The sequence below is a fragment of the Diceros bicornis genome, assembly GCF_020826845.1.
Source record: "Diceros bicornis minor isolate mBicDic1 chromosome 13 unlocalized genomic scaffold, mDicBic1.mat.cur SUPER_13_unloc_1, whole genome shotgun sequence".
NCBI lineage: Eukaryota > Metazoa > Chordata > Mammalia > Perissodactyla > Rhinocerotidae > Diceros > Diceros bicornis.
In genome coordinates, this window is record NW_026690866.1 from 7534036 (window position 1) to 7555896 (window position 21861).

The window sequence follows — 21861 nt, forward strand, 5'->3', positions numbered from 1 at the left end:
GCATTTGGGGCTAGTATTTGGCCATGCCCATCAGGGATCATAACCGGCTGCAAGACATCCTACAAGCCATAAAGTCAAAACAGCTCATTCATTTACAAAAATGCATTTCATGTATTGACTTTTGTTTCAACCCGTCCCCTCATTTCAGACAGGAGATCCAGAAAAGGGAGACAACTCATCAGTAGCAGAACCAGGACTAGAACCCAGGGCCCCAGACTCCTGGTCATTCATTCAGGAGGGCACCCCTTGTTCCTGGCTGCCTGCCAACCTGTAGGAGGACAACATTGGTGAGGACAACCTGAAGGAACTGAAGTTCTTGCCTTCACAGAAGTTCAAAGGAGGTGCTTGTGCTGGATCTTAGAGGATGACTAGGAATTTGCCAGACATCTGAAGGGCATTGGAGGCAGTGCCTGCAAAGTAGGGAGGCCTGAAACAGCGCTGGGATCAGAAGGCACAAGTGAAGCCCTCTGCTCAAGTGGATGAAGTGCTGAGGAGCGAAGTGAGAGCTGGGGAGGACGATGCACTGTGGAAGACAGCGGGGAATGCCTGCAGGGGTTTTGGCAGTGAATGCCAATAGGAAGAGCTACCCTCTAGCTCACTGTGGGTGGAGCAGGGACTGAGTGGCTTAGTAGCTGTTGGGGCCCAGAAACGCCCCCAACAAGGCCAGGGAAGAGATGACGATGGACATTGGCAAAGGGAGTACACAGGACAGGGGAAGGACTTACCTGGATATGCGCGGACGGCACCACCCCTCCAGCGTTTCCCAGGCTGATGCCAAGAGGCAAAGGGCCTCATGACAGGAAAGCGCCCTGTGCCTGCCCGAACAGGGCAGATGCTTGGGAAACATGCGCTGCGTGGGGAGGGGACAGTGCTCAGGGGGATCTGGAGCTCAGAGGAAGGTCGTGCACCAGGTGGCATGGCCAGGACCTGGGCCCCATCTACCACCCTGAGGATTGCGGGTCCCTGGCTCCGCCCAGCCCAGCCACCCCCCCGTCTGCGCCACTGGGGGCCCTCAGCGCCTTTGCCTTCAGCCAATAGGAAACCTGGTGGCGGCGCATTTGCCAGGGCCTGGGGTCACACAAGTTGGCCTAGACTGGTGGCCTGAAGGTGCGATGGCGCCGGCGTTGAGGGCCCGGCTGGGGCGCCGGCTGGGCTGCCCTGGGCCGGGGCGAGGGCCCTGAAAGGCGGCGGTGTGCTAGTGGAGCAGGCAGGAGGCGGCAGAGGCCGGGGCGCGCCGTGGGCCTGTAGGTTGGCGAGCGCGCAGCCCGCGCCGACTGCACCCTCGTGGGGGCTGCATCTTTTCGGGGCACAGGTCGCCCCTCCTTCATGCTGCCCAGCTCTGGGCCTAGCCCAGCCCCGGCTCGCGGACGCGCCGCCGGGTGGAGTTGCTGCCATCCTGCCTGGAGCTGGAGCGGAAGAAGTGGGCTGCCCCTCCCTCCGCGAGTTCTGCCCGCCGCCGCCACTGCTCCTCCCCGTGCCCTTGCTCCCTTGAGAAGCTGCCACGCTGGAGGGTGAGACTCTGGGAGGGCGCCCCTCGAGCGGCCGCAGGCACGAGAGGGGGAGGCGACAGGGGCGCTGCCCGCCTTGATGGAGGCCCGGAAATGGCGGGTTTGTGGTGGCCCGCTGCATCCGCACCTCCCCAGGGGGTCGGGGTTGTCCCCACAGATCAGGGAACAGAGGGAGGCTCAGACAGGTCAAGGGACAGGCCCCAGGCCCCACAGCTGATAGTGGTATGTACAGTGGGATCCGCACTCGGGCGGTCGGCCCCGGGGGTTCTGATGTTAGGACAGCCGGCTGCAAAAGCTCCGGGACCTTGCGGGCCGGCTCGTGTCGGTGGACCAGTGGGAAAGGAAGCATTAACTGGAGCAGGTACAGGGATGAGCGAGGAGGAGCGGAGGTCCGCACACACTAGGGTGTTTGCACAGGAGGCGTCTGCCTTGACTCAGGTTTGAAAAGATGGCAGCAGAGGGCGACTTGCGGTGGCTTCTCTTGGAGCCAACAGTCAGAAGAGCAAAACAAGGTACTTAGGATAGGTTCTTGTTGGGGATGCTTGTGGGAATCTCGATGCAGGATGAAAAAGCAGCAGTTTGGACCAGTTTGGCTTCTGACTTGTCTGTCAAGGGTAACAAGTGATCTTGAACTGAAAAGGGGAGTTCAAAAGAAACGGGCCATTGAAGCTCCAGAGGAATGACAAGTTGCATTGTTTTTTCCTTAATATTGAGATGTAAGAGTTATTTATGTGTGCTGGATAGAGGTCCTTTATCATATACATGATATGTGCAGATATTTTCTGCCAGTCCACGGCTTTTCTTTTGATTTTCTTAAGTGTCCTTTGAAGAGGCAAATGTTTAAATTTTAATGAAATTCAGTTGATCAGTTTTTCTGCTGTGGATTGTGTTTTTGGTATGTGTAAGAAGTCTTTGCCTAACCCAAGATCACAAAGATAGTTTTCCTATGTTTTCTTGTAGGAGCTTCATAGTTTTAGTTCTTCTGTTTAGGTCTATGAGCCAGTCATTTGAGCTGGTATTTGTGTATGGTGTGGGGTAGGGGCCTTTCTACATGTGGATATCCCATTGTCCTAGGATCTTTAGTTGAAAGACTAGCCTTTGCTTATTGAATTGTTTGGCACCTTCGTCCAAGTCAGTTGCCTGTAACAGTAAGGGTTTATTTCTGAACTGTCAGTTCTGTTCCGTTGATCTATATGTCTAACCGTATGCTAAAATTATGCTCTTTTGATTACTGTAGCTTTATAATAAATTTTGAAATTGGGAAATGTAAGTCCTCCAGCTTGTTCTTGTTTTTAAAAATTGTTTTGTCTATTCTGAGTCTTTTGATTTTCCAAATAAATGTTAGGATTAGCTTGTCAGTTTTTGCAGAAGTACTTGCTGGGCTTTTGGTAGGGATTATGTTGAATTTGTAGATTGATTTGGGCACAAATGCCCTCTAAAAATTCTTTTGTCTTCCAATCCATGAACGTGGAATTTCTCATTTAAGTAGGTCTTTAATTTCTCTCAAGTATGTTTTGTAGTTTTCAGTTTACAAGTCTTGCATTTCTTTTGTTACAGTTATTCCTAAGCATTTTATCCTTTTTGATGGTATTTTGAATAGAATTGTATTCTCAACTTAATTCTTGGAGCGTTCCTTGTTAGTATATAGAAATACCTTTGGTTTTTGTATATTGACCTTCTATCTTTTGACTTTGCTGAACTTGTATATTAGTTTTATATGTTGTTGTGTATTCCTTAGGATTTTCTACATACAAGATCGTGTTGTCTGGTTGTCTGTGAATCAAGACAGTTTCACGTCTTCATTTCCAATTTGGATGTCTTTGTTTCTTTCTTTTGCCTAATTGCACTGGGTAGAGACTTCAGTACAGTGTTGAATTGAAGTGCTGTCCGTGTTCTGTTCCTGATCTTAGGGAGACAGCATTCAGTGTTTGACCATTGCGGGTGATGCGAGATGTAAAGTTTTCACAGATGCCTTTCCTCAAGTTGAGGAAGTTCCCTTCTTATCCTACCTTATGCGGAGTTTCTTTTCTTTTTTTAAAATCCTGAATAGGGACTAGATTCTGTCAAATGCTTTTTGTATATCTTTTGAGGTGATCATGTGATGTTTGTCCTTTATTCTGTGAATAGGATATATTACGTTAGTTGATTGTTGGATGTTAAACCAGCTTGTATCCCTGGGAGAAATTCCTCTTGTTCTTGGACAATAATTCTTTTTCCACTGAGTTGGTTTTGCTAACATCTTATTGAGGATTTTTTTCGTGTGATGTCTTTGACTGGTTTTGGTATGAAGATATTCCTGGCCTCACTGAATGAGTTTCTGGAAAAGTTTGTGAAGAATTGGTGTTATTCCTTAGGTAAATGTTGGGTTAATTTACCAGGGAAGTAAGTCATCTGGGTCTGGACTTTCCTTGGTAAGAAGAGTTAGTTTTATTACTAATTTAATTTTTTTAAGCTTGTTATGGGTAGACTAAAATTTTCTGTCTCTTCTTGAGTCAGCTTGGGTAATTTGTGTCTTTCCAGGAATGTGTTCTTTCCTTGTTAGTTATCTAATTTGTTGGCATAAAGTTGTTTGTAGTATTCACTTCTGATCTCCCACAGTTCTGTAGGTTGGTAGTGATCTTCTCTCTTTAGTTCCCGATTTTGTTAATTTGCATTTTCTCTTTTTTCCTTGGTCAGTGTAGCTGAAGATATGGCAACTTTATTAATATTTTAAGAGAACCAAATTTTGGTGAATTCATTTTCACTATTGATTTTCTATTATCTGTTTCATTGATTTATAGTTCAATTTTTACTATTTCCTGTAATGCTTGCTTTGGTTTTAGTTTGTTCTTCTAGTTTCTTAAGGTGAAGGGTTTGGCTAGTGTTGAGGTCGTTTTTCTTTTATAATGTAGGTATTGGAAGCTACATTACAAGCTTTAAACTTCAGTTTAAAGCTCAAATTATGAGTTTGTCTCTAGGCACTATTTAGCTGCAGCCCATAAATTCTGATATGTTGTATTTCCTCTGTCTTCATTCACCTTCAAGTATTTTTCAGTTTTCTTTGGAATTTCTTCTTTGACCCTGGAGTTATTTAGAAGTGTTTAATTTCCAAATATTGATGGTTTTCCTAATTTCTTTATTGTTTGATTTCCAATTTCATTCTGTTGTGGTTATAGAACATACTTTAATTTCAATCCATTGAAATGTATTGAGATTTTGTTTTTTCGCCTAGCATATGGTCTATCCTGAAGAATGTTCCATGTGTTCTCTAAAAGGATGTGGATTCTGCTGTTGTTTGGATAGAGTGTTCTAGAGATGTCAGGTCAAGTTTGTTGATAGTTTCTGGGTTAATCTATTATTTGCTCCTACTATTATGCACCACCCAGGCAGCTTCAGTGTTCCTCATTAGCCTCTCATTGTTTTCAGCAACCATCCCAGGAGGAAAGGCTGTTTGCTCTTGGTGATATCTGCATCAGGTCAGAAAAATAGAGCCTTGTTAATGTGGTCTTGCAGGGAACCACCAGGCAGAACAAATGCGAGTTCTCTGGGAGTAGGGCTTTCCAATTGTTCCAATCATTTTCTGCCTCCCCCCGTGGCTGCCAGATTGTTGATTTCCACTGAAATTGTGAGCTGTTGGTGTTGAGGGCTCCTGCAGAGTTGAGGAGAGGTGGATGGGAATAGGTCAGATTAAAATGCGACCAAGCTTGCTGTTCTGACTGAGAGTCAGCTGCTTTCTGGAGTGAACCTCCCCGAGATTGCTTGAAGTCTTTGGTTCTTTGTCAGAGTTTTGAAAAGTGGATTTTGACAGTTTCCCCGTGTTTTTGTTGCTCCACTATTTTTACTGACGTTGCTCAATCCATATCCTTTGAATGTAGTTACGGATGTGGTCGGATCACATCTGCCGTTTTGCTGTTTGTTTCTTTATGTCGTTTTTATCTTTCTGCTCTTCCTTTGAGGCCTTATTTTGTGGTTAATAGGTATTTTTCTAGCGGACCTTTTAAATTCCTTTGTTGGGTGTTTTACTATATTTCGTTTGTTTTTTTTAGTAGTTGCTCTTGGGATTAAAATATATGTCTTAATTCATCACAATCTACTTCCGGTTTTTAGTGACCTAATCCTGAGGAAACTAAGGCAACTTTGTTCCAACATTGCTCCATTTCCTCCTCTCTCTTTTGTGTGGTTGTTCTGATATATACCACATCTTTATACATTTGAAGCTCAGCAAAGCAATTTATAATTATGATTTTGAGCGATTGTCCTTTAAATCTCTTAAGGGATGAAGATAGACAAAATATATTTGTGCAGTGTTTTATATTTACGTTTATAATTACTTTGACTGATGTTCTTCATTTCTTCTTGTGATTGTTACTGACCATCTGCTGTCATTTCCTGTCAGCCTGAAGGACTTCTTTAGTTCTTGTTCAGACACGTCTGCTCTCAGTGAATTCTGTCAGTCTTTGTTTGGTCATGTCTTTATTCCAGCTTCAATTTTTTTTAAAGTGTAATTTTGCTGGATATAGAATTAATGCTTGGTTGACAGTTTTTGTCTTTCAGACTTTGAATATGTCATTCTATTCGTTTCCGGTCTCCATAGCTTCTGATGAGAAGTGAGCCGTGAATGTGATTGTTGTTGCCTTGTACCTGATGAGTCCATTTTCTTTGGATGCTTTCCAGAGTTTGTTTTTTAACGGCTTAACTGTGTTTTGTTGAGCATCTGTGATCTGTAGGTTTATGTTTTTCATAAAATTTGGTGGGTTTTCTGCCATTCTTTCTGTAAGTGTTTTGTTCTACTTTCTTTCTCTCTTGCCCTTCTGAGACTCCCATTTCCTGAATGTCAATACACTTGATGTTGTGCCACAGGTCTCTGCAGCACCATTCGTTTTCTTTTCCAGTCTTTTTTTTTTTCTATTTTTCAGAATGAATACTTTCTATTGGTATTTCTTCAAGTTCACTGATTCTTTCTTCTGCCATCTCAAATCTGCTGTTGAGCCTATATAGTGAATTCTTTATTGGTTATTTTGCTTTACAACTTTAGAATTTCTATTTAGGATATTTGTGTTTGTATTTCTGTATTCAGCGTCCGTATTTGTCAAGTCATTGTCATCATGTATTCATATGGTTTTTTAACATGGTCTTAAAAAAGTCTTTGAACAACAGTTCATTGAAATCTTTGATAAATCTAACATCTGGGTCAACTGCATGTCAGTTTCTGTTGGCTGCTTTTTTCCCCCCGGTATATGTCACTCTTTCTTAATTATTGAATTTTTTTTGTTAAAAATTGGAGTTTTTCATGATATATAATAACAACTTTGTATTCTGATATTTTTCATACTGAGTTTTTTTTTTCTTTTTTTGAATTTTTATTGACTTGATTTATAGCCTCAGCCTCCTGGACTGTGCTTGGCCACTGATGTCTTTGCTCGGTTCCTGTTTTGTCCCCCTCCCTCTTATTTTGTTAGCCTGACTTCCTGAGGGTTGCCCCCAGTCTGCATCCCTTTGTGGTCAGCCAATGATTTGGGCTGAGGTTGTGCTCAAACACCTTGAGCTTCTAAGGTTTCTACCCTCTACCTTTGATTGTGTGTAGGTTGGAACCACATCAAAGTTCAGCCTGTTCTCCAGTCTCCTCATCTTTACTTTCCACTGGTGCTCAGGTCTCATCTGTCCATTCGTTCAGTTTCTCATTCAGCCGTGGATGTGGGCAGAGGCTTCTGTCGCTCTCTCCTTTCTAGCATCTTCCCGTGAAATTTCTGGCTGGTCTGCCTCTCCTCTTTCCCCAATCAGGATTGCAATCAGGCTCATCGAGGTGTGCATTGTACTTGTTTGTTTCCTACTAGTTTGCTGATGGGCATGAGTTTGCACCTTCCAGTTTCAGCATCCAATGTAAGTCTGTGCTTTCTGGCAACAAAGCTGAAGGATTTCATGGCCAGCCCTGCCTTGTTCAAAATTCTGTGCTAACTGAGCTGGGGCAGACGGAACAGCACGAGACAAGAAGTCTGAAGACTCCAGCTGTTCTTACCTGTAGTTCTCGCAGTCTTCTGTGAATAATTCCTCAGTTTATTTGTGTTTTATTGATTTATCAGGCTGTGAAGTGATGTTTTTTTAAATAATTTTGTCCATTTTTGTAGTTCTTTTTTGGTGAGAGCTTCACTAACCTCTTCACTCCACCATAGTTGGAAGTGCTCTGCTCGCACTTTATTATAACACACATTACTGAATGCTGACTCTGTGTCAGGTGTTGTTCGAAGCCTTTTCTCATACTAGGAGATTTAATAACACAGTAGGTGCTCACCAATTATTTGTTGAGTGTTGAATCAACAGCTACTACAAGCAATGAGAAAAAGCGTAGAGTGCTGGACATCCTTTGTGGACTCACTTCTTTTCTATGTTTCCTGCCGTGTGGTCCGGGGCTGTGTCCAGCCTCCCCAGTGGGTCGTTTCTGTGGAGCTAGAGCCGTTCCCAAAGGCCAAGGAACTGACCTTTTTGACTCACACAAGGATGCATGTGTATATGTTCCCTGTGAATGTGAGGAGAGAAAATATCACAGGGCAAAAGGAAGGATATGTCACTTTGGGATGACTTGATTAAACAAGTCACCAACAGGTCAAATTTAAAGGAAATATTTAGCTAACTTTCTTCAGGCCGTGATGCAATTAAAAAAATAATCTTTTTTTTTTTTTGCTGAGAAAGAGTCACCCTGAGCTAACGCATGTGCCAATCATCCTCTATTTTGTATGTGGGTCGCAGCCCCAGCTTGGCCACTGACAAGTGGTATACGTTTGCATCCTGGACCCGAACCCAGGCCGCCCCAGGAGAGCGTGCCGAACTCACCCACTGGGAACTAGGCCACAGGGCCGGCACCCCCGCCAAGAAAATTCTTCACATTTGTTCTTTATTGGTCAGCTGGCTTTTCCTAAGGATTAGGTTTATATATAGTCTCTGAGACTGACTACAGAGGCCTGTGATAAACTCTAAACAGCCAACAGACAGTGGGGCGTCGTTTGGGTTACCATAGAATTTGTCATCCAGTTTGTTCGAGAGTGAACTTTGGGACATCAGGTGTAAGCTAGGACTACCCCAGGCCACCCGGGGAAGGTGCTCACTCTGGGTTTTATGGGAAAGGAGCCGATTCTAAAGCCAAGCTGCCTTTGGCTTCAGCCCTACCGAATCCTCAGTTTGCTCCTGCGGCCCGTGAAAGGGAGGATTGATAACATCACATCGCGTTTGGGTGAAACACCCAACAGAGTCACTGGGCTGTGAATGTGTCACTTTCGCTGTGGCTGTGGTATGAATGGTTCTTCATGGCAGGTCTTTGAGAATGTCACAGTGCAGCATCAGGGTCAAGAGGGTGCATTCTGGAATCACATAGCCTCCACTTCTTAGCCGCGTGACTGTATTAGGCAAGTTACTTAATCTCTAGGAGCCTCGATTTTCTCCTCTATCGACTACTCATCTTACTACCACCAGTAATGATAGTGAGTACGTGCCGTCGCTCTTACACATGAAGTCAGGCACTATTCACTGTAGGGGCTTTAGCTCTATTAACTCATTTAGTCCTGACAGCAACCCAATAAGAGAGATATTATTCTGAACTCCAGTTCACATAGAGGGAAAGAATCACAGGGAGGTCAAGCAGTCTGTGTCAGGTCACACAACTGGTCAGAGTCTACCAGCTGTAGACCCTCTGGCGTTGCGAATATTAAAACGAAGGTTATGTTCAACTTTACTGCTTTGTGAGACTGTGTCTTGGTGAATGGGGAGGATCTGATAACTAGATCCTTGGGTGAGTGTGAAGATGAAATGAGATAGTGCATCTCAAACACTTAGCATGTAGCAAACATTCCATAAGTGTTGGTTGCTGTGTTAATAGTGTGTGTTCTTGGAATGGGTAAACAAGCTGCCATTTATTTCTGGATAAACTGGATGTCCCAGATAAGTGAATGCTTTATGGGAACTCTTTTTCAGATTTCACCTGCCGCCTGTGGCCATGGATTCACACTGCTGTCCTCTAAAAGTAAGGAAGGGATGAAAGTTTGGGAGATGGAACTCAACAGAGATTCTCAGTTTGGATTTGACAGGAGCCAAAAAGAGAAAATTGAGGCTCTCCCCTTGGCTTTTTCTGCTGTGATTCGCTGAGGAAGCTCCCTCTGATTTTCAAGAATCTGATGACATAAAGCAGACCGTAACAACAACATAGATGGAGTCTTCAAAGGCACATTGTTTGGAACTATCTGGACTAGATTATTTTCAGCCTGTTTGGTAAAGGTCCTTTGCTGATAAGTAGGGATGTTATTTTTTGGCCCCAGAGTGATGACCTTTGTTTCCTAACTTGAGATATCCTGAGACACTGTACAGTGACTAGAATGTGGTCTGGGCAAAAAATTCAATGAAAGCCTTAAGATGGAGGCTTCATTCCAGATATTTGAAATTGGATTATAAAATGTTAGAAATGATTTATGATATTTTCAAAAGTAGACACTAGTCAATCAATATTATGAGGACCATATGAAACATTTTTTAAAATAAAGGAGAATTACCCAGAAATACATACTGGACAAATCTTTCTTTTCATTTTTTTCCCTGTTCCTTCATTTGTATGCAAATGTCTGTTTATAGAATTTTGATCACAATGTATATTTTGTTTCCTGCCTTTTTTCACTGAATTTCATATCAGAATCCTTTTACCCTTAGTATTGAAGTCTTTATTGGCTGTACGATGCCAAATGACATTTCTTTTTACCTTTTGTTTCGAATGATTGTAAACATATGCAGAGTGGATGGAATAGGATAATGCACCCCATGGGCCGTCACCAGCTTCCACCATCGTCAGCTCATGACGATCTTGTTTTACCCATTTCCCTCATGTGATCCCTCAGCAAATTTGGAGCAAATCATAAGAAAATTGATTTCATTGATAAATATTTCAGTACATATCTAAAAAAAATAAGGACTGAAAAGAGTGGTAAGTATAGCATCACACCTAAAAATAATGAACAGTGTAATCCCTTAATATCAAATACTTTGTCAGTGTTCAAACTGACAGTTGTCTCATAAGTGTCAATAGATTTTTATGTTATTTTAAAAATTTATTTGAATCCAAAGCCAGATAAGGTCTAGACATTGTAAGTGGTTGAGAAGACTTTTATAGTCTTTTAAGTCTGTTTGAATCTTTTTTCCTTGAAATGTATTTAACGAAAAAATGACATTGTTTATTCTATAGAATTTTCCAGTCTGCAGTTTGTTGAATGCATCCCTGTGGTGCTGTTTGACATGATCCTCTGTCCTCTGTATTTCCTGTCAATTGGTAGTTGGAGCTAGAGCCAGTTTACCTTTCAATGTTATATAGTAACCTTTCCCAGGCCCTTAGGGGTCTATGCAGATAGTAATGGTGGATGTGAATCACTTGTCAGTATTTTAATGTACTTCATATTTTCAGCTACTAATATGAGCTAACAACATTGTCCATTTTCTTTGATTTTGCCTAGAATCATATCATCTCATTGTGATAAACCAGTTATTTCATGCAGATCAAAAGCTCTGTCTGCAAATTATATCAGTCACTGATGAATATGGATGGACAAGTAGATTATTATAACAGTCATAATGCCATTTATTAGGTAGATGAGATGTTTTTAAAGATGGGGATCATAGGAGAAGATAGAGGGTCATTAGTGAGGAGTATGTTGAGAACCAGTGCACTCGCAGACCTTCTCCTCAACTCCAGCCTCCACTGTAAATAGTCAAAAGTTCATTGTTTAAGACCTGTCAGAGGAATTCCCTATGTAGACCAATCTGGCCTCTCCAGTAGGATTATAAAGAACACTAAGTTTCTTCTTTAAATCATTTATTTATTTATTTATTTATTTTTTGTGAGGAAGATCAGCCCTGAGCTACCATCTGATGCCCATCTTCCTCTACTTTATATGGACGCCACCACAGCATGGCCTGACAAGTGGGGCATCGGCATGTGCCCGGGATCCAAGCCAGCGAATCCGAAGTGCAGCGCGCCCACTTAACCGCTTGCGCCACCAGGCTGGCCCCAAGTTTCTTCTTTAGAGTGACTTCTAGACAACATTCCCTCTTACTTGCTTATTTAAAAATTAAAATTTTCTGTTTTGAATACATAACATATTTGCATAATTCAGAATCATAATGGCGCCATAGAACATATGATGAAGAGTTTGCTTTCTACCTCTGTCCTCCCAGCATCATGATTTTTCTCCTTGTCGTTAACATTTTCCAGTTTATCCTTCTGAAGAGATGTAATGCATGTGCAAGCAAATGCATCTACAAATGTATTCTTTTTGCTTCCTTTTATTAGAAGAGGAGTCATATAATATGTGCTGTTCTTCACCGTACTGAGAAATCCTAGTGGCTATTGCAGAAAGTGGCTATTGCTTTTACTTTCCTGAAAAATTCAAATGGTGTGAAATGACATGTGAAGAGCTTTCTTTAATAAGACTAAGGATGCTTTTCAGTAACCCCGTGTGTCATGGAGGCAGTGTGGTGCAGTGGGTTGGACTTGGGGACTTATGTGGTTTGAGTAAGTCGTTCTGATCTCACTGTGTAACAATGTGGGGGTGGGGCAGTGTCATCTCTCATGTTAGAAGTGCTCTGACTCTGCGTCAGTGCACTCGCCCTGGTTGTGTTTGTTTCAGCGAGGGGAGACGCGTGTGTTTTGGAGCTCTCACCTGTCCCACTGCCTCTGGACAGACCTCAGGAGACACAGGTGCTACAGGTCTCCTGCGGCAGAGTCCACTTTCATCCTGACAAGACAGTGAAGGACGTGAATTGACCTGTTCAAGATTGATGGAGGGTTGGGGGACCACTTTCTTGCCATAGGGCCTGAAGTGACCCATTTGATTGAGTCACATCTGATTGTGAAGCTTTGGAATTTCCCGAGCAAATCAGGAACATGGCTCAAGAGACTGTGTTGGGCAGACTTGGCTGACTCTTGTCTGTTCTCTGCTCTCTGTGGTTCTTGAGAAATCTCAGGTATTTATAAACATGACAGCGTACACCAGGCAACCTCATCAACGCCTGCCTTTGTTGTGAAGTCACTGAGCAGGGCTATGTGTGTAAATGGCTTTTCTACTGTACTGAGAGAAGCCTGTTTGCTAACACTTCCTCCAAAACGCGGGGCTTTCAGAGTCCAGGCTCTTGGGTAATCCCGACCGTCTCAAAAAAAGCGGTTATTCCAGGGAAGGCCAACTTCACGAAATTCATCACATTTCATTTTCTGACTTAGGGTGCTTTGTAGGAAAAGGCGAAGGTGGTGATTAGGAACTCTTTCCAGAGGGGCCTTGGCCTTGAGGGCAACCTGGTGACAGGTGCAAGGAATGGGGTGTTATGAGTGGTTCGGAGGATTCAATCAGAGACGTAAAAGAAACTCCATTCCAAACAAATGGACTGAAGGTATTTTTTATTATCTAGAGGATAGTAAAGGCGATAGTCCTCCAACAGATCTGAATAGGTCAAGTAATAAGAGGGAAAAACACCAGCTCGATCAGAAAGGGAAACACCAGATCGACTGAAGGGAAATGACACAAGTCAACGGGAAAGAGAAACACCAGGTTGACCGAAAAGAGAATACATCAGATCAATTACTTCACAATGAATCAATTACTCAAAACATCCACACCCCACAGCCGGGAGAGTCCTGTCAATCGACACGGCTGGTTGGGAATCATACATCCTGGGCAAGGCGTCCTTTCCACAGGTAGAACACTCACCAGGCCTCGCTTTCCAGCTGTTTATATAAGCAGTTACAGAGTTTACAGAGCAAGTATTCAGTGTTTCAATGCACAAAATATTATCAGTGGTGTACGTGCACTGAGCCCCCTGGCTATTGTCGCAGCCCAGTAGTTGTGTATGTGCATTGTTTTTGTGGTTTCTTTCCAGCCCGGCACAGATGGCCAGTCAGCACCAGGCTACGGCGCCCGAAGGGCCTTGAAATTTTTACACATTGCAAATATATCCATCGGAGAATGGCCAGTTCCCACCATGCAGAAAGCAGCTTTTATATTTCTTTTTGTGCTGCTGGTTGTAGGTCAATGGAGCGGCCAAACATGGCTGTACTCATGTCAAGACATGGGGGTGCTGAGGCCTATCACAGGAGGTGCTGGCCTCTCATGGAATTCCTGAGAGGCAGAACGAGGGCCCAGAGAGGAAGCAGAGGGAAAGTACAGGTGGCCCAGCCTGTTGCAGCATGTCTGCACCCCAGCATGCCTGGAGGTGAGCCTGCACTGGCTGGAAATATTGGAGAAGGAAACCCAGTGGCAGTTGGGTGACCAGTTGGACTAGGACCGCTTTCCAGACCCCTTTCCAGTCCTGACGTCCTCAGATTCCCCAAACCTGTAGAACTGATTTCTGATTTCATTGGTGGTGGTATTCTTTAGTCTTCAGCCTGGGCAACAGCTATGATGGACAATGTGGAAGGAAGGTGGTGGAAAATGAACTTTACAGGTGAGTTCCCACAAGGACTACCCCTCCCCAAGTTGTATTGAGTATTAAACATCTCTGGAGTGATTACTATGTGATAGAGCCATAGAGCAGTACAAAGCCAGGTTCCTCATTCCTGAGAGGATCAGTGAGCGCTTCCTGGAAAGTTGTGGAGGGTGTTGTTCCATCTCAGGGGGAGATTCGTGCATCAGCCTGGTGGGAGGGAGGGCGCATGAGCATTGATTGGGATGCCTGGACCTTCTTTGGATTCCTTCTTTATTTTTAGCCAAATTGATTAACTTCAAAAATTCCTCTGTTTCAGTTATATTTCTGTTGGTCTTTAAAAAAATTTCTCTCTAGTTCCTCGCGTTATGCTCGTTGGTGTAAACACCAGTCTCAGCTCTGGCAACATATTGAAGTCACCAAGCGATTTAGTTTGTATTATTTTACCTTCGCACCTGTGTCTAACTCTGCCTTAATTTTAACATAGAAAGTTTCCCTAACAGTTACTATGTGTGTGTGTGGGGCCGCCAGTGAAGAATGACAGAGGGGAGGCCAGAACCCCACAGTGCTTACCATGAGCATATCTCTTGATTCTCTCCAGATTGCCCTCAGCCATTAGCGGAAGTCACAAAGTCCACAGAACGCAGGCCTTCGATGGACAGGTGGTCCGGGTAAGAGGTGTGGGCTGAGAGCCAATCATTCTGCACCCTGGGGCACTTTTGAAAGGGGGAAACTTGGGTGGGGTGATGGGAAATTTCTTAGGGGGATTTTCTGAGTTAATAAATTTTTTTATGCAAATGATTGCCTGGCTACTGTAGACCAGGATGTACAGTACTCGAACATGGGGAACCAAGTTGAATAAGGTTTGGGGGGGATAACACTCTAGTGGGAGAGAAAATTGAAAAAACTAGCTGTACTCGAGTGTGTCCTGGCGCTGTGTGTGTTTCAGGCTGGCTTTATCTTGTTCACCATTTATTCCCATGTTTGGGGCAGTTCCTGGCACATGGTAGATATCTATAATCAATACTTAAATACATAAATGAATGCATACCGAAAGTGCTATAAGAGTAGCAAAGGGGAGTCATTAAGTCTTCCGGGGATGGAATGGAAGGCACAGAAGGCATCGTGGAGGAGGTGACAGAGGAATTTACCAGATAGACCAGGAATGGGTGGTGGGAAAGGTTTCATGGCAGAGGGGAGGTGGCAGGTGGAGCCTTTAACTGCTGAGAGCATGTGGGGTGGCTGGAGTTTGGTATGCTTACAGGGGAGTGCTGTGGCATAGGCTGGAAGACAGGTGGAGAGTGAGCGATGCAGGGTTTTCTAGGGTTGGGGGAGGAGGTGATGAAGGCCACTTGGGAAGGCGTGGGGAGAAGGGACATGTGGAGAGACATGTAAGGAGGATTGACCAGATTTGGGGCTTAATAAGAGGTCCAGGGAGTGAGCTAGAGGGAATGGAGCCTGACTCCACTGGCAAATGAGTGGCTGCTGATGTTCTCAACCCGGATGGGGAAGTCCTAGAGGAGGAGGCTCGTGTTGAGTGGGAGAGAGAAGCAAGGAGGAGGTAGAGAGTGAAATTGTTTTTAGTATGCAGTAGAGTATAGTGCGTCTTGCACAGACTTGAAAGTCCCATGGATGCGAATTCAAGTCCCTGCTTCCCCACATATTAACTGGATGAATTTGGTCAAGTTACCAACCTTCTCTGAGATTCAGTTTCTTCGTAGGTGTTCTTGGTTATTGACTTAGCACAGTGCCTGGCATAATAAGCATTTAGTAAACGGTGCTTTTCATTAGGCAGTTAGAAAAGCAGGTCTGGAACTCAGTAAAGTTGTTGGGAATGGAGATAGCAGTGTACAGGTGACAGAGAAAGCCTTGGAAACGGATGCAGCCTCCCAGGGGAGTGTGAAGAGGAGGAGAGAAGAGGGCAGAAGACAGACCTTGGAGAAGGATTCCAACACTGAAGGGTAAGGAGTAAGGCTGAGCTAGGGAGCAAGACTGGAAGCTATGGGAGAGGCAGAAGAGAGAGATGGGGAAGAGAAAGGCTTGTGGAGAAGGGAGTGGTTCTTCAGGGATGGACTGGGATGGAGGAGCTCTTGGGTCTTCTCCTTAGGACATCTGGCCCTTTCCTTTAGCAAGAGCCGCATCAGTGGAGGGGCAGGCAGAAACCAGGCTGCAGTGGAGTGAGAAAGAATAAGAAGTGGAGGTTGTGTGGGGCAGCCTGCCTGGACTTGGCCCCCTCAGGTTCAGGAGCAGTAGGGAATGCTCCCGTGCTTTGGGTCCTTTGAGCAGGACACTGGGCTGCCAAAGATTTCTTCTCATCAACCTTCCCTCTGTTTGTCTGATAGATCGCTTGTGGTCAGGACCATAGTCTGTTCCTAACGGATAAAGGAGAAGTCTATTCTGATGGATGGGGCCCAGCTGGGCAAACAGGTAGTGGACCTTACACCTCCTTGGGATGGTGCAGTCTGGAGCTGTGAGCAGTGGGGCTCTCATGGGCTAGAACCACCTGCCTTCATTTGACTCTTACCTCTCTTATCACTTCCTGGGGACACTGTTCTGTTTGTCCCTTCCCAGTTCCCTAATCCCCAGCTCCCATGGAAAGGAACCAATAAAGGATTGGGTGGAGGATTAGAGCCACCCCTCAGCAGAGGAGCTGTGAGCCTTTCTCTCAGCAGAGACAGGAAACTGTGTGAGGCTTTCAAAGAGAAAACAAGTGTCCCCTAAAAGGAGCTTGATGTTCACTGATTTGAGAAGAATGTGATTAATGCAGGGAGGAATGATTGACACATTTTCTCAAGCTTGTATATTTAACCTTTTTGTTTCTGATATTGGTCTGAAGAGAGGGCCATTAATATAAGACTAAATCTTGTAGAAATCCTCAGTAATCCTACCAGCAGATGAAATCATCTTTGTTCATTGTCTACTGTTTTCTTCCAATCCTCGTTCATATGTGCACATTTTTTCCCCCAAAGCCACAGTAGATAGTTGTATGTCATAGCTGCACATCCTTCTAGTTGCTGTATGTGGGACACGGCTTCAGCATGGCCGTAGAAACGGTGCGTCGGTGAGTGCCCAGGATCCGAACCCGGGCCGCCAGCAGCAGAGCGCGCACATTTAAGGGCTAAGCCACGGGGCCGGCCCTTTTTTTTGATGAGAAAGATTCGCCCTGAGTTACCATCCGATGCCAATCCCTCTCTTTTGTCTAACGAAGATTGCCCCTGGGCTAACATCTGTGCCCATCTTCCTCTACTCCACATGGGATGCCGCCACAGCATGGCTTGACAAGTGGTGCATCGGTGCACGCCCGGGATCAGTACCTGGGAGTCCCAGGTCGCCGCAACGGAGCGTGCACACTTGACCGCTCCGCCACAGGGCCGGCCCCCATTTGTGCACATTAGTATACAGTAATCACAGCATAGGTGTGGTTTTATATGCTTGTTTTATCATTTATACTTACATAAAGCATTTTTCCATGGTGGTAATATTTTCACAGTTACAGTTTTTAATATTTGTATGATATAGCATCAATTTATCATAATTAATAATTAATTTAACCATTTTATTATAAAATTACATGAGCATTTCCCTGTTGTCAGGTGGCATACTTCTTTGGAGATGGAGTGCGGTGGCCGTTGGAGATATTATGACATTTATCTTGTGTGCATACGTGACTTTTTCTTTCGTTTGGATTATTGCTCTAGAATAAATCCCAGGAGTGTCAAAGGAGTAGGATATTTTTATTCTTGTCAGTATGTATTGTTAAATTGCTTTCCAGAAGTTTTATCAGTTGATACTGCCAGCAGCAGTGGGTAGAAGTACCACTTGAATTTTGTGGGTGAGGCATCGTGGGGGGGTTTAGCTGGGTCTTTGGCTCTGAGTCTCTCAAAGGCTGCAGTCATCGTAGGGTTCCACTGGGAAGGCTCTGCTTCCAGGAGCACACCGATGGTTGTTGGCAGGATGCAGGGGCCCCAATTCCTTGCTGGTAGTTGTCCAGCAAATGGTTGCTGGCCAAGCCTTCCTCGGTTCCTTGCCATGTAGGCTTCTCCATGTGGCATCTCCCAACATGGCAGCTGGCTTCGTCAGAGTGACCAAATGAGAGGGTAAGACGGAGTGCCAGTGAGACAGAAGCCAGTGTCCTCTCATTTAATCTGGGCAGTGACCTCACCTTCATTTTTGCTGGCCTTCTGCTTGTGAGAAGCAAGTCACTAGGTCCAGCCCCCACACAAGGGTGGGGAGTACACGTGGGTGTGAACAGCAGGAGACAGGGCTCACTAGGGGCCATTATAGAAGTAGCCTGCCACAACCATGATCTTGACTGTGGCCTGAGCCTCCCTCTGTCAGTGACAACAGTGATTTCTTTCCAGTGGCCCTTGCCAGAGCACAGTTAGGTAAAGAAGCTCTCTGCGAGCCAGGCAGCAGAGGCCAGGCCCCAGCTCTGCCAGCCTCGCTCACCTAGGTGTACACTTTCTGGGTCAGTAAACCCCTCTTTTCCTTTTGAGTCAACTTAGGGACCGTTGGTGTGCCGCGGTCTTCACCAAAGCACTTAGAATCTGTCTTTCCAAAGTTATCCCTCAGCAGAGGCACCAAGATCAAATCCTGCTGGAAAGCTAAGTTGGCCACACTTCGTCCTCCAGACCGCTGACCCTCCCATCTTTCACTCTCAGCAGAAGAACCTGCCTCCTGTTTCATAGGGGAAACAGATGCCGTCAGCTGAGAAAGCCCTCAGTTTCCCACTCGGACTCCTGCACACTTGCCTCTACCTGTCCCCGCCCTGGGTCCCTTCCCTTTATAGTGGTGGGGGAAGCGTGTCTCTTCCTGCTGAAGCTGATGATTCTATCTGTGCCCTGGATCCCTTCTCCCCCCGTTCCTCAGAAGCCTCACTCCATCTGCTGGGCCTTCTTCCCCACAACTTCAGCCTCTCCCTCTCTACTCGTCCCTCGCCATCAGTCTTGACACCTGACTCAGGTGTCTTCCATCTTAAGAGGCCCTGTGTGGAGCCCTCCACATCCTCCCATTCCCCCAAGTCCCTCCCCTTCGCTTCACCTCCTGCCTCCCCTTCTAGGCGAGAGTTCTCAGGAGCTGCATTGACTTACTGTCCCCATTTCTTCGTCTCCTTCTCATTCCTCTGTCCGTTCCACTCAGCTTCCACACTGATCAGTTTGCTGAGTGGCTCTTGCTAGGGTTACGGTGACCTCCATGTTGCTGAAAACAATAATAAAGAACCTGGAGACCATTGTCCAATCTTTCCCTTTCTTGATCTCTCAGCAGCGTTTGACATTGGCCGTGACGTGCTGAGCATCTTGGTGAAGAGCGGTCTTCCTTTCGCCCCTGTGACTGGGCTCTCCGAGGGCTCTCTTCGTTTCTCGTTCCTTCTGGACTCATTTCCTGGCTCTCCTCCTGGGCCAGGCCCTCCCATGTCGGAGGTCCCCGAGGCGGGACTGTGCTCTCCTCCTTTCCTCTGCCTTCTCCTTCAGAAGGTCTCACCCTCACCGTGGTTGCAGTCACCGTCTGTGTGCTCAGGACTCTCCAGCTGGCTGGTGAGGCCAAGCCTGCTGTTCGGAGGTGCGAACATCTCTCAGTGCCACTTGACGTTTTCCCCTGGCCGTCTCTAAGCACTGTGAGTTCAGTGGGTCCAAAAGTGAACCCCTGCTCGTCACCCCCCACCGCTCCTTCTCCACTGTTTGCCACGTCCACTCACGTTCCCCTCTAGGAATCATGTCCCTTCCCTACTTAGAACCCTTACCGTCTCCCCATTGTGCTTAGAATAAAGACCAGACCCTTCAGTGGTCTACAGCATCCTGCATGACCTGCCCTCCCTGCTCCCCACTGGCGTCTTGCAAATATTCCCCCTCGTCCCCTGGCTTCATCCACTCGGCCCTTGTTTAAACTCCCTCGGTGGGCCATGGCCCTTCCCTCCCTGTGCAGGTGCTGTCTCCCCTACGTGGAATACCGTGCTCTCCCCTCCCCTCCACACTCCTACTCATCCCTCAGACTACGTGGATAGAGTGAAGCCTCCCGACCGCTCCTGCCCATGAACTACATCAGGCTCCCTGACGTTCCCTCACGGAGGCCCCTGTCCTGCCATCCTTGCAGTCAGCACAGATTAACTGGGTGTTAATTTTGGCTGACCTCTGCCTCCTCCACTAGACTGAACTCAGAGAGAGGGACCGGGTCTCTTCCTTCCCCTCATGTTCCCATCACCAGTTAGATGTTTAGCTTATGTTTACTGTTTGGGACATATTTGTGGGGTGAATGAATGACCTGGCACTTATCTGCTCTTTCCGTTCACCAGAATCCTTCCAAGTTCTCACAAGTTTGTCTTCCTAACAGTATGGACCCTTCCTGTGACTCGGGTGAATGTCCCCCGATACTTGCCCTTCTCAGGAGTGGGGACGGTTAAGCATGTGGCGTGTAGGGGCACAGGCTGTGCTGTATGAAATGGTGAGGGCCTCTTGCAGGCAGGTCATTGGGAAGATCTAGAGGGGTCAATGGCTAAGGGTCGGTGTCTGTTGGATCCACAGGCACAGACCTCAGCCTGAGGGAGGGAACGTGGCTGTGGGAAGACCTAGTTAGAGTGAGTTCAGTTAATAGAGGGTGAGGGTGACGTTCCTGACAGAACGATAGTAGCCCTGGTTTCTCTGTAGACAAATAGCCAGCCAAGAGCTTAGTAATTCTGTAGTAAACCTCTGGAGTGGAGAAGGAACTGCTTTCTCCCCCTCCCGTCGCCTGGGCCAGAGACTCCGTCGCTGCCTTCTCCAGAGAGGCTGCACCAAGAAACAGAGACAGAGGGAGAAGAGCCTTAGTGTTTCGACGCTGAGGTCCTTGCCCCTGGGATGAAACATCTGGCATCACTGATAGGTATTCCACTTTTTATAAGCAAAACATCATTTCTGATGGTTTTCGGCATCTGGCCCTAAGTTGTTTTGTACTTGGCTTGCTCTCCTGGTCAGTGTGAAACTTAGAGCTGTTAGTAGGGGGACAACTGTCTTTCTGAGGCTCTCCTGTGTTCACATGGGGTTTCTGGGTGATTTGTTGACTAGGCCCCTCCAGGTTGCCCTCCAGGTTTGGGAAGTTTATATTCTGAGCTTGGTTAGTTTGCTTGGCATACGCCCAGAGTAAGAATTTAAAAGAGGAGAAAATAAACTGATTCTTTTCCAAGTGTCATCAATGTGTTTTGCCAAGCAAGGAGGAGAAAACAATCCCTGTGGATCTAAAGCATCCCAGTGGTGCAGTTTGAATTTCTGGTGAGGAGGGCTGCACTTGGTTTGACTTACTGACCGCTGTTTTTACTGTCATGTAGAAGGACATGTTTTTGTCTGAGGCTACGGAATTCTTGGCAAAAGACCAAACCTAGTGGAAACTGCTCTTCCGGAAGTGATTCCACCCACTCTCTTCAGCTTGATGGAGTTCAACCCAGAAGTCCAGGTTTCCCGCATTTGCTGTGGACTCAACCGCTTTGCTCCCCATACCAGTAAGTGACCAAGCTCGTGTGGCCCCAGTGACGGGCCGACTGCATTCTCTTGGGTTCACCCCAAGCCGTGGGCAGCTTTCAGTGTCCATCCATCCAGTGGAGGAGCGCCCCACGTGGATAATTACAGAGAGCAGATCATCCAGACGTTGTTTGGCTTGAAGTTGTATAATGTGTGTCTTTTTTCATCCTGGAGTTTTGATTTTGGTTCCTTTGGTTTGTGGTTGGGCTCATGTGAAAGTGAATTTTATCAAGAGGACGCCAGTCGGTGGTGGGGGGGGACCCTCGAGATGTCGGGTTGTTGGGGAACCCAGCAGAGGTTTGGTGAATCCCCGGGAGAGCAATTGGGAAATGAAAGTGTGGGACTCATCCCGCTCCTGGCCAAGCCCAAACCCTGACCCGACCCAGGAATGGGGGACGGCAGGACGCTGATTTGTCAGATGCCCTGGGGTTTTGTGGAGGAAAACA

The 21861-nt window shown here is 46.0% G+C and overlaps 1 long non-coding RNA gene across 1 annotated transcript; it reads left to right on the forward strand.

Moving 5' to 3' along the window:
• The first annotated feature begins 1448 nt into the window (after positions 1–1448).
• On the forward strand, positions 1449–21266 carry LOC131401704 (uncharacterized). The gene is made up of 4 exons (XR_009217862.1): positions 1449–1511; positions 9450–9498; positions 14530–14599; positions 21226–21266. It is a non-coding gene; the product is annotated as an uncharacterized LOC131401704 (long non-coding RNA).
• The last annotated feature ends 595 nt before the right edge of the window (positions 21267–21861 follow it).